Here is an 11542-nt window from a genome sequence, read left to right as displayed (position 1 = left end):
TTCAGTATGACAGATTTGTTCTAGATTTGTTTTAAATACATCAAGATAATCACACTGCATATGAGTTCATTGTTTTTATAGTTCATCAGAGTTTTGGAAGGGTTGTACAAGATGGTTTTATAATGTTTTAAATGTTTTAAACTTTCCAGCCTCATTGAACGTTGTTTTTCCTATTTTAAGCCATATACTGTATGTTTTCATGCATATGGAGTACTCAAGCAATTTGGAATGCTGCCATCAATCTTGTATCAGCTCCACATTCTTCCTATTATAATGCTTTTTAGTTGATTTGCGGCTCAGGAAGAAATAAGGACAACAATCCTGTTACTTGCCATTACAGGATTCTTTAAATATGAAATATTTAAATTGTGAAGTAATAAATAGTAACAATCCACACATAAAATAACAAGTAAGTAATGATTTATTGTTTGATTTTAGATATGCAGTCCATAGTCAACCATCAAAGCAAATCCATAGGCCAACATAAAGGTCAACTATTACATTGATGCCTCTTGAAATATTTTATTTCTGTTATTGTGCTTATAGAATACAATGTTAATATCTTATTCTCTGATAAGGAGTGGCTAATTTTCCAACAGTATAGTGCAAAAACACATTTATACAGTCAGTTACACTGAAGTGCATGGCCTATTTGCTTTATAATTTCATAAACTTGCCAGCAATTTAAATAAAAAAGTCCATTAAATTATCATATCATGTGATTGAATGATATTGCCAAGTATATTAAACCATGTGTGTTCAGCCAGAATTAATTAAATATTATTACTTTTTTCTTATTAACATATTGAACTTACCCTTCCTACTCACTACTAGAAATAGAAGCTGATTAGCAAACAAAGCAAACTTAAGTGCAAAGTTTAAACATTCTCCTCAGGGTGTTTCATTAAGATTCCTAAGTTCTTTTGTTTAAACATTTGCTCTTGGCAAATGTGCTAGTATCGTGAAAATATTGCTATGTTCTTAGATGTGAATACTCAATTTTTAAAGGAAAAACAGCTTTACAGTCTGCTACTATAAGTTTATGCACCAGCAAATAAATAGTTTATGATAAACTACAGTTAACTTTTGCATCAAGGGAATGACACGAACAGAAATGTGGCTGTGCATTGACCTAGATGATTTGAGTGATATTCAACTTTTGACAACAAATGCTTCCTTCAAATATGGTGCACACTGTAGCCTGCAAAACTATTTGCATGGAATAAAAGTTATGCCTATTGTATCTGGGCTGTAAATACTGTATCTAGATCAATAAATAAATAGAAACAAAGGGATTGATTTTTTGCTACTCTCATCCTGTTAGTAAGATATTTTGAGGGCAGAATTGGCAGCCCTAGAAGGAGCTATATAGCCTGAACATTAAAAGCAAGTGAATTTGTTCAAAGTCAGATAGTTTATCTTTTTCTCATGATCTGGTTCTCCCACTATACATAATGCTTTTATTAAATGTCATGAGACTGAGAAATATAGTGGTAAACCTAAATCCTTTCTTTGCTGATTTTAACTCGTTTGATTTAATTTTGATACCTCTCTGGAACACACATATAAACTGGTGCCTGATCTTTTTCATTCAAAACCTGTAAGAGGATCCATAATTAAAATAAGATGTAACCTACAAGGCTCATTATCAGATCAAATCTTCTACGAGAGTACAAGGTTACAGTTTACCATAGCTCTTTCTGTGTTTAACCGATATATGAACTCATTTGCAAACTCCAGTTCAGATTTCCACCTTCCCAAAACAGCAGATGTAAACATCCCCACTCCTGCTATATACAGATAATGCAGCTATTATCTCAAGGACTCCAGTTGGCTTAAATGAGTCCTCAGAAGGTTAGCTCAATATTGTAGGGAAGACCAGCTGATAATTAATTTCAGAAGAGTATAATGATGACTTTGCCAAAAAAAACAACAACACCAAAACCCAAATATCACAAACAAGCAAACGCTAGGAAGATTAGATTAGATTAGAATTTTTATTGGCCAAGTGTGATTGGACACACAAGGAATTTGTCTTGGTGCATATGCTCTCAGTGTACATAAAAGAAAAGATACGTTCATCAAGGTACAACATTTACAACACAATTGATGATCAATATATCAATGTAAATCATAAGGATTGCCAGCAACAAGTTATAGTCATACAGTCATAAGTGGAAAGAGATTGGTGATGGGAACTATGAAACGATTAATAGTAGTGCAGATTCAGTAAATAGTCTGACAGTGTTGAGGGAATTATTTGTTTAGCAGAGTGATGGCCTTTGGGAAAAAACTGTTCTTGTGTCTAGTTGTTCTGGTGTGCAGTGCTCTATAGCATCGTTTTGAGGGTAGGAGTTGAAACAGTTTATGTCCAGGATGCGAGGGATCTGCAAATATTTTCACGGCCCTCTTCTTGATTCGTGCAGTATACAGGTCCTCAATGGAAGGCAAGTTGGTAGCAATTATTTTTTCTGCAGTTCTAATTATCCTCTGAAGTCTGTGTTTTTCTTGTTGGGTTGCAGAACCGAACCAGACAGTTATAGAGGTGCAAATGACAGACTCAATAATTCCTCTGTAGAATTGGATCAGCAGCTCCTTGGGCAGTTTGAGCTTACTGAGTTGGCGCAGAAAGAACATTCTTTGTTGTCCTTTTTTAATGATGTTTTTGATGTTAGCTGTCCATTTGAGATCTTGCGATATGATAGAACCCAGAAATTTGAAGGTTTCTACTGTTGATACTGTGTTGTCAAGTATTGTGAGAGGTGGAAGTATGGAAGGGTTTTTCCTAAAGTCTACCACCATTTCTACGGTTTTGAGTGTGTTCAGTTCCAGATTGTTTTGGTTGCACCACAAGGCTAATCGTTCGACCTCTCGTCTATATGCGGATTCGTCATTGTCTCGAATGAGACCAATCACTGTTGTGTCATCTGCGAACTTCAGTAGCTTAACAGATGGATCATTGGAGATGCAGTCATTGGTATACAGAGAGAAGAGAAGTGGGGAGAGCACACAGCCTTGGGGGGCCTCTGTGCTAATTGTACAGGTATTTGATGTGATCTTGCTTAGCTTCACCTGCTGCTTCCTGTTTGTTAGGAAGCTTGTGATCCACTTACAAGTCTGTTCCGGTACCTGTAGCTGGTTTAGCTTAGTTAGAAGAATGTCTGGAATGATGGTATTGAATGCTGAACTAAAGTCTACAAAAAGGACCCTTGCATAGGTCTTTGGAGACTCAAGATGTTGTAGGATGTAGTGCAGAGCCATATTAACAGCATCATCTGTTGATCTATTTGCTCGGTATGCAAATTGCAAGGGGTCTAACAGCGGATCCGTGATGGTTTTCAGGTAGGAAAGCACTAGCCTTTCAAAGGTTTTCATGACTACAGATGTTAAAGCAACTGGTCTGTAGTCATTCAGTTCCTTGATGGTGGGCTTCTTGGCACTGGGATGATGGTAGAGCGTTTGAAGCAAGAAGGAACATAACACATCTCTAGTGATTTATTGAAAATATGGGTGAAGATGGGGGCCAATTGGTCAGCACAGACTTTTAAGCAAGAAGGAGTTATCTTGTCTGGGCCTGGAGCTTTTCCTGGCTTTTGTCTGTGAAATAGGTCCTGCACTTCCTTTTCTGTGATCACTAGGGGTTGTGAACCCAATGAAATGGGGTCAGTTGTAGGAGGCTTGGCTGTTGTTGGTGTGTCTGAGATGGGGGTTGTGGAGATAGGTGGCTGTAGTTTCCTTTCAAACCTGCAGTAAAACTCATTCAGGTCATCTGCCAGTTGTTGATTACCTTCAGCCTGGGAAAGAGGTTTGCCATAGCCGGTGATATTTTTAATAGTTTTCCACATGTTTGCTGGTTCATTTGCTGAAAACTGATTCTTTAGCTTTTCAGAGTAGCTTCTTTTTGCTGCTCTGATCTCCCTTGTTAGTGCATTTCTGGCCTGATTGTACAGCATTCTATCACCTTTTCTGTAGGCTTCCTCTTTGGAATGTCGTAGCTGCTTAAGTTTAGGTGTAAACCAAGGTTTGTTGTTACTGTGTATTCGCAAGTTCCTTGTAGAGCAGGAGATTGGGCAAATGTGGAGTTTTAAATACCTTAGTGTAGTATTGTCTGGAAAGTGTAATATTCATGGAAAACACAGATAGATTTTGTGATTCCATAGGCTCAAAGAATGTCTTCACAAATTCTAAAATTCTTCACCAAGAAAGGAAAATAATTCATTCTTACCATTCTGTGACTATTTGCTCCTGTACCTTTAGTCAGTTGCTTTATAATTCTCAGATGGGTGCTTACCCTAATTATAGATCACTGGAAGTAATACAAATTAAATTCACAAAAATAATGTTTCACACATTAATGTGTACCCAATACAGTTCTGAGATTAAAGATTGGTCAGCTGAAGACTAAAGTAAGAATATTAGGAGCCATCCTAATGTTGACTCTTAATAACCATATAGATAGATTTTCTCCATGATGATTTTTCCCTAACCTGGTCCTTCACTTCTTCCAATGTTGTATCCATAGCTACTGTACCTAATTCCATCTACCTTATTATTGATTGTTCTTTTCTTCTCTTTCCTTCTACCTTCTGTACCATTAGATTCTTTTCTAGAGAGCTGTGTCTTCAAATAAAGTACTTAACTAACAGATTAACAGTTGGAAGGGATCTAATAAGTCATCTAGTCCAACCCCCTGCTCAAACAGGAGACCTATACCATTTCTGACAAGTGGCAGTCCAATCTTTTCTTGAAAGTCTCAAGTGATGAAGCTCCCCCAACTTCTGAAGGCAAACTATTCCATTGGTTGATTGTTCTTACTGTCAGAAAGTTCCTCCTCATTTCTAAGTTGAATGTCTCCTTGGTCAGTTTCCATCCATTATTCCTTGTCTGGCCTTCAGATGTTTTAGAAAATAGCTTCTCTTCCCTCCTCTCTGTGGCAGCCCCTCAAGTATTGGAAGATGGATATCATGTCTCCCCTGGTCCTTCTCTTCACTAGACTAGCCATGTAACCATTCATGTAACCGTTCTTCATATCTACCTGAAATAGGGTAATTTGAGTCAGGACATTTATGCCTCCATTGTGGGTTGATTAGTCAATGATCCATTTATTTTCTTGGCTATCTATGATATTCTCAGGAATCTTCTTCAACTTCCAGATTCAAAAGCAGCAATTCTCTTCCTATCTTGCTTCTTCAAAGTCCAATTTTCATTTCAAAGGGAATATCACGGCTTGCACAATCTGATTTTTGTAGGTGTGGACGCATTGTGGCATTGTTATCATTTTCTTAAATACTGATATTTCACCATGGGCTGATCCTTCTTGTCCCAACTATCTAGTTCCACATTTCAAGCATTACAAAAAGTTCTCATCATATGGATTTCTGTAGATTTCTTTACCCTTTAAAATTTATCTAAGCTAAGATATGACCAGAAGAAGGCATTTAGGCACTAAATAAAGAAATAAAAATGCCTGATACACTTAAAACAATAGAGTATCTCAAATTCTACATGGTGTCTGGCTAATTATTTTACATTACTATTCCAGCAAAGAATCTTTTTCAGAGCCAAGTTTAGTTCCTTACCATCAGCAGTTTTATAAGGGAAATTTAATAAAGTCTCTACAGATATTCAAACCTTGTAGTTTTGGTGCTACTGAGTCCATCTTTTACCTGCTACAATTGTGTAACATCAATCAAAAAAATTGCGCCTTTCCTTTGTAATTATATGTCCTAGGTCAGTAATATAAATGTTAACTTTTTAATCAGACAAAAACATTTTTCACAAAAAGTGGCTAAGTTTTGCATAGCAACTATCAATATCCAGAAATAAATTACTTCTATTACTAACATGCACATATAGATCTCTGTGATTTGCAAAGATTTTATTTATAATTTTCTTTGGTTGAGTAGTCTATTGTTTACTTTCACAATAGAGGTAGTATTTTTTTTCTTTTTCCCTTAATATTCATCTGGAATGTTTGGCAGGGTTTTCACCCATTTTCAAAGTTTATCAAACTTAGACCTCTCAGCGGCTTTCGATACCATCGACCATGGTATCCTGCTGCGCCGGTTGGAGGGATTGGGAGTGGGAGGCACCGTTTATCGGTGGTTCTCCTCCTATCTCTCCGACCGGTCGCAGACGGTGTTGACAGGGGGGCAGAGGTCGGCCCCGAGGCGCCTCACTTGTGGGGTGCCGCAGGGGTCGATTCTCTCGCCCCTTCTGTTCAACATCTATATGAAGCCGCTGGGTGAGATCATCAGTGGCTTCGGTGTGAGGTACCAGCTGTACGCTGATGACACCCAGCTGTACTTCTCCACACCAGGCCACCCCAATGAAGCTATCGAAGTGCTGTCCCGGTGTTTGGAAGCCGTATGGGTCTGGATGGGGAGAAACAGGCTCAAGCTCAATCCTTCCAAGACAGAGTGGCTGTGGATGCCGGCATCCCGGTACAGTCAGCTGAGTCCTCGGCTGACTGTTGGGGGTGAGTCACTGGCCCCGATGGAGAGGGTGCGCAATCTGGGCGTTCTCCTGGATGAACGGCTGTCTTTTGAAGATCATTTGACGGCCGTTTCCAGGAGAGCTTTCCACCAGGTTCGCCTGGTGCGCCAGTTGCGCCCCTTTCTAGACCGGGATGCCTTATGCACGGTCACTCATGCCCTCGTGACGTCTCGCCTGGATTATTGCAATGCTCTCTACATGGGGCTCCCCTTGAGGGGCATCCGGAGGCTCCAGTTAGTCCAGAATGCAGCTGCTGGTGATAGAGGAGCCCTCGTGGCTCCCATGTTACACCTATCCTGCGCAGACTGCACTGGCTACCTGTGGCCTTCCGGGTGCGCTTCAAGGTGCTGGTGACAATCTTTAAAGCACTCCATGGCATAGGGCCGGGCTATTTACGGGACTGCCTACTGCTACCAAATACCTCTCACCGACCCGTGCGCTCTCACAGAGAGGGACTCCTCAGGGTGCCGTCAGCTAGGCAGTGCCATCTGGCGACACCCAGGAAGGGCCTTCTGTGGGGCTCCCACCTCTGGAACGAACTCCCTCCAGGACTTCGTCAACTTCCGTACCTCCGAACCTTTCGTCGCGAGCTTAAAACACACTTATTTATCTGCGCGGGACTGGATTAGATTTTAAAGTTATGGGTTTTAAGGGGTTTTTATTATTTATACTATTTTAAATTTGGGCAATAGAATAAGTTTTTTAATTGTTGTTTTTTAATCTGTATTTATATGTATTTTAACTGCCTGTGAACCACCCTGAGTCCTTAGGGAGATAGGGCGGTATATAAATTTGAAAAATAAATAAATAAATAAATAAAATAAATAAATAAATAAATAAATAAACTATAAAATACAAAGAAAAATGAAAATAATGAGAACTTAAGGAAGGAAAAAGGGAAGAATAGAAAAGAATAGAATAGAATAGAATAGAATAGAATAGAATAGAATAGAATAGAATAGAATAGAATAGAATAGAATAGAATAGAACAGAACAGAATTTTTATTGGCCAAGTGTGATTAGACACACAAGGAATTTGTCTTGGTGCAAGTGCTCTCAGTGTACATAAAAGAAAAGATACCTTCACCAAGGTATTCTAAGGTACAACACTTAATGATAGTCATAGGGTATAAATAAGCAATCAGGAAACAATCAATATCAATATAAATCGTAAGGATACAAGCAACAAAGTTACAGTCATACAGTCATAAGTGGAAGGAGATAGGTGATGGGAATGAGAAGATTAATAGTAGTGCAGATTTAGTAAATAGTTTGACAGTGTTGAAGGAATTATTTGTTTAGCAGACTGATGGCGTTCGGGAAGAAACTGTTCTTTTGTCTAGAAGAAGAAAATGTGTAGGGGAAAAGAAAGAAAAACATTGACTTCTGACATTTTTAGTACAGTAAAGTTTTTGGATTTTAAATATAAATGGAAAATGGAAAATATAATTGTCTTGAAGGAAATTCCTGTCAGACTTTTGAGAAACAGAAAAACTTGTACCTCTCTAACAGACATTCTGAAGGAGAGAAAGGTCCCAAATGACTTTTCACATGACAAACATTAAGGAATGATATTTACTTATCAGAACAAAGATTCTATTGAATTCTATAGAAAAAGCAAGAATTTCATGATTAAACATAAATTATTTTTGGGCTGTACATAAAAAAGGGATATAGACAAGGCATATCAATCTCAAATACTAGATACAAAAAAACAGAAAGAGGTTTCAGAGATGATTACACAGGAACTTACTACATTGTTTAAAGATGGAGAATAAATGTATAACATGTAATATTAATGGAGCAAATTCCCTCTCTAGCCGGAAAAAAATATTTCACTATTCCGAGGAAACTGAAGGTTGATATAATATGTTTCAAGAAATTTTAGACAAAAGTATCTAATAAATAAAAGACTAGGAGAGAAATTCATATGAGCTGATCTATAAAAAAAAAACAATTAATGGAGTTGTCTTGTATATAAAACCTCAATTTAAGCCCCAGTTAATATTATCAGATGAGTAGGACAGATTCTTTCTGCAGAAATGGATCTTAATGGAATAAAATCAATAGTAGTGAGACTATGTGCCAAATGATGATAAAAGTAAATTTTTGAAGAACTTATGGACCAACTAGCTACCTTTTTCTTATGAAAATTGGTTTATTTGGGGAGACAGAAATGGAATGTTTTCCACAGCTTTGGAAAGAACAACCACTAAACATTCTCTGGATAAATCACCAAAGACTTTCTTTGAAAGGATAAGCAATTTAGCATTGGTAGATTCATGGAGGCAAAAAATGGACTTGCTAGAGAATATAGTTTTTTTCCACAACAATATACACCATTCTCAAGAATTGATATGATATAAATTTCTAAAAAGCTCACAAAAATATTGTAAAAGTTGATGACTTACCTAAATCCCTTTCAGACCATAATCCAATTCTTTTAATATTTAGAAAAATGGTTCCAAATTATAGATGGAGATAATACAAATATATTCTACAAACGGAGATGATTGCAATGACAGTCCATTACAGTCAAAAGAAAGCTGCTTGGTCTGACTAAAAGAGTGGGTGACTCTCCAAAATAAGAAGTTTTGGAGGGTCATAAATTAAGGTTTGATAGCATGCCTACTTATGGTATGACAAGGCTATAATAAATGTTGATTTCAATAATCACTTTGTAATGCCATTCTGAGGATTTGGAATAAATATAAAATAAGATTCTTTGAAAATATGCCTTTCTTTGTATCACTACAGGAAGCTTTTTAAAGAAAAGAAATAATGGCAAGGCCAGATTGGTGGGCCAATGGTCAATTAATACTTTTTAATCAAGATGTACCTACCCTCAAATCCAAAGAAGAATTAGAATCAGAAAGGCATGTTTGTCACTGGTTTACATACACAACTGGAAAAAGGTTACAATTAGATTTTCAAAGTTATGGATTTGACTTTCCCAAACAAATAAATTGGAAATCTACTGTGATAACATGTTATTAATAACATGTTATTATGTTATTAATAAGTTTTATAAAGTGCTATTGAAATTGAAATTGAAGAATAAGTGTGTGAAGTATGTGAAGCATTGGATCATACAATGAGCAAAGAATGTTAGATATAATATAATATTTGAGCAAAGGGAAAATATGTGAATGAAATGTTTAAAATTTACATTGAATTATAATTTAAAAGAAAAATATATAAAATGATGTACTGTTGGTATTTAACACTAGATAAATTGTCAAAATATATAAAGGTATTTCAAATGTATGTTGGAAATGTAAATGTAAAGAAGAAACTTATCATTCATCATGGACATGCAAGTTCTTCACCTTTGATGTCATGAATGTTATGGTATATGCTTAACGTAGGGGCTCTCCTTCCGTTTTGTTGTATTTATTTCTTCTGAATAAATCATGATCTTCAAGTATTCATTCTTAGGTTTCATACTGCCAAAAATTTCCTCTCCCTCATACTAGGCTTCAAGATTTCTGTTTATTCTCCATATTCTGATTAATATATAGGAATCTGAGCTGTTTCATATTGTCATGAATGAAGGCAAATATACATGTCCCAGGATAATGTTGCAGGATCCAATCTGGGTTGGATTGGAGGTTTAGACTTTCGAGCTTTCAGACTTGTGCTGAAGCCCATTCTCAGGGAACTTCTCTCTCATCAGAATGTGGGAGACAGACAGATAAGCTCCAGCATGTGGAGCTTGGAAGCTTGGAAGCTTGGAAGACTAAACGTCCAATCGCAGTGACTAATCCAGACTGGATCTTTCATAATGTCTTCTTAAATATTCATGAAAACTCTTCATTCATACTACTTCCTCCATTGTTTACTGCCTTGAGTGTGGTTTTAGGTATTGGTCTCCCATCCACACTTTAGATTAGTTGAAATCATACTTGTTGACTTCAGCATGAAGTCTTTCAAACACATTCAGTCTCAATCCCTGTGAAGTACAATAATACAGGAATCCTTAAAGCTTTCTTGATGACATCATCCCTTGAACTAGCAGTTTTCCTACTTAGTACGCTATTCCTTCCTTGGGCATGATCTTCAGTTGAGAATATGGAAAAAAACACTCTTTATGCTCTAAATTTTTGCTATTCCATCTAGTTCGGGGTGAAATCCAGGAGGTTCTGACATAACCAAATATAACCCAAACCCCCATAACTTTAACTTTAGGCAGTCTACTGTTGACCTCATCCCATTCCTAAGAGGTCTGTAAGGGGTGTGCATAAGCGCACCAGCGTGCCTATCATCCCTGTCCCAATGCTCCTTTTTACTTACTCTTTTCATGTATCCAAATTATGTTTATACTTTTACCTGTTATCTTATATGTGATTGACAAAATAAAAAAAAATTAAAAAAAAATGTTCTGGAGAACCGGTAGTGGAAAATTTAAGTAGATCAAAGACCCTGTAACAGAAATTTTGAGTAGTTCGGAGAATTGGCAAATGCCACCTCTGGCTAGCCCCAGAGTGGGGAAGGAATAGGGATTTTGCAGTATCCTTCCCCTGGAGTGGGGTGGGAATGGAAATCTTGCAAAATCCTTCCCCTGGAGTGGGGTGGGAATGGAGATTTTGCAGTATCCTCCCCCTGACATGCAAACCAAGCCACGCCCACCAAGCCACACCACGCCCACCACGCCACATCCGCAGAACCGGTAGTAAAAAAAATTGGATTTCACCACTGAGCTACTTCTTCTTTTACTAAAATAAAATGAGTGAGTTAAAAAAAGATTCAATGTCTCTTTGCACATGTTTATATGGCTCCTGCCCATTATACAACTTCTGGTTTAAACTTTCCAGAAAAAAGGGATATACTGGTTTAAGCTGATGAGGCAAAGTCCAACATTTATTCACAGTGATTTTCCAATTCAATGATCTAGGAGTATGCAAATCATCCTAATGAGTCAGATCTTTGGCAACGAGATCACATTCAATTTCTTGAAGTAATGTTCTATGCATTAGGAGTACACCATATATCCTGATGTGTTGAATATATATTTAAACAGTTATAAGATCTATATGGCTATAGACAG

The 11542-nt window shown here is 37.2% G+C and overlaps 1 protein-coding gene across 1 annotated transcript in view; it reads left to right on the top strand.

Moving 5' to 3' along the window:
* The first annotated feature begins 238 nt into the window (after nt 1-238).
* Nucleotides 239-11542, top strand: part of KCNH8 (potassium voltage-gated channel subfamily H member 8) — a 397775-nt gene continuing 386471 nt past the window's right edge. The window contains exon 1 of the mRNA XM_058182729.1: nt 239-409. The gene's annotated coding sequence lies outside the window, so the exon portion shown is untranslated. The remainder of the gene's footprint in view (nt 410-11542) is intronic.

Source organism: Ahaetulla prasina, chromosome 4, assembly GCF_028640845.1.
Source record: "Ahaetulla prasina isolate Xishuangbanna chromosome 4, ASM2864084v1, whole genome shotgun sequence".
Lineage (NCBI taxonomy): Eukaryota > Metazoa > Chordata > Lepidosauria > Squamata > Colubridae > Ahaetulla > Ahaetulla prasina.
This window is presented reverse-complemented; position numbering and strand designations above follow the sequence as displayed.